The following is a 1,922-nucleotide window of genomic DNA, read 5'->3' on the forward strand; positions in this document are numbered from 1 at the left end:
TGTTGTACTTAGTTTGGTCTCAATTTGAATTTGTATTTGTTTAACTAGGACCATTCAAAGGATGTGTACAATGTCTACAACATATAGTTTACTCTTCCTGGATGCACAAGTGTCTTTCAGATGCCTGCTCTCTGTGATTAACCCTCACACTAAACGTAGCCCTGAATTTAATCACAAACTCTATGTGTAGCCTTGTGCCTCTAAACTCCAGAAGTGTAGAAGCTACAGGGTCGTCTCCTGTGTAACGCTCTCCCACAGCAGTAAGGATTCTGTGAATCCTTACTAAGACTGTGCATGGACTTAGCTAAACAGTGCCACCAATGGACAAGAGCTCATATAGTGATCAAAACAACATAAACAACCATGACCTACAGATGTCACAGATATCTGGCCATGTCAGTTGAGTTTATGACTTTCTTTGTAGGAACATCCTGTTCACACACTACACTACACTGGACTGGACTTTAGCTCAGCGATGAAGCAAATATTAACATCACAAAGCGTGTAACTAACATTTCACTAACAAAATCAGTATCCCTAGAAATTGTCAACACACTCTAAATGTAGGAAATAAAGTCGATGTGTACTAGTGGTTCCAAAGCAAACACAGGAACCTTTATTTTTTTAAAACGCAGTTGACATATTTTCCTGGTTAGACCCTTTAAACCATCCGTACCTGAGCAGACTGAAACCAAGCTGCTCTCTTGCTGCAATGTTGCAATGAGAGAATATATAACCGTAGCACCATAGCTCAAGTATTGTCATCTTAATCACTTTCTGCAAATAAATCAATGAGCAGCAAATTAACAAATGCAAATGTAAAATAGACTGAAATGTAGCGTTTATTCACCTGATGATACCTGGAGATGGCTCACCCTGTGTTTGCACAATGAAAATAATTCATTCATTTATTGTCTGTAACCCTTATCCAGTTCAGGGTCGCGGTGGGTCCACAGCCTACCTGGAATCATTGGGCGCAAGGCAGGAATACACCCTGGAGGGGGCGCCAGTCCTTCACAGGGCATTCACATATGCTTACACAGTCACTCACACCTACAGACATGTTTGAGTCGCCAATTCACCTACCAACCTGTGTTTTTGGACTGTGGGAGGAAACCGAAGCACCCGGAGAAAACCCACGCAGACACAGGGAGAACACATCACACTCCTCACAGACAGTCACCCGGAGAAAACCCACGCAGACACAGGGAGAACACACCACACTCCTCACAGACAGTCACCCGGAGAAAACCCACGCAGACACAGGGAGAACACACCACACTCCTCACAGACAGTCACCCGGAGAAAACCCACGCAGACACAGGGAGAACACACCACACTCCTCACAGACAGTCACCCGGAGAAAACCCACGCAGACACAGGGAGAACACATCACACTCCTCACAGACAGTCACCCGGAGAAAACCACGCAGACACAGGGAGAACACACCACACTCCTCACAGACAGTCACCCGGAGGAAACCCACGCAGACACAGGGAGAACACACCACACTCCTCACAGACAGTCACCCAGAGAAAACCCATGCAGACACAGGGAGAGCACACCACACTCCTCACAGACAGTCACCCGGAGGAAACCCACGCAGACACATGGAGAACACACCACACTCCTCACAGACAGTCACCCGGAGGAAACCCACGCAGACACATGGAGAACACACTACACTCCTCACAGACAGTCACCCAGAGGAAACCCACGCAGACACAGGGAGAACACACCACACTCCTCACAGACAGTAACCCGGAGGAAACCCACGCAGACACAGAGAGAACCACACTACTCACAGACAGTCACCCGGAGGAAACCCACGCAGACACAGGGAGAACACACCACACTCCTCACAGACAGTCATCTGGAGGAAACCCACACAGACACAGGGAGAACACACCACACTCCTCAC

Source organism: Hoplias malabaricus, chromosome X1, assembly GCF_029633855.1.
Source record: "Hoplias malabaricus isolate fHopMal1 chromosome X1, fHopMal1.hap1, whole genome shotgun sequence".
NCBI classification, from domain to species: domain Eukaryota; kingdom Metazoa; phylum Chordata; class Actinopteri; order Characiformes; family Erythrinidae; genus Hoplias; species Hoplias malabaricus.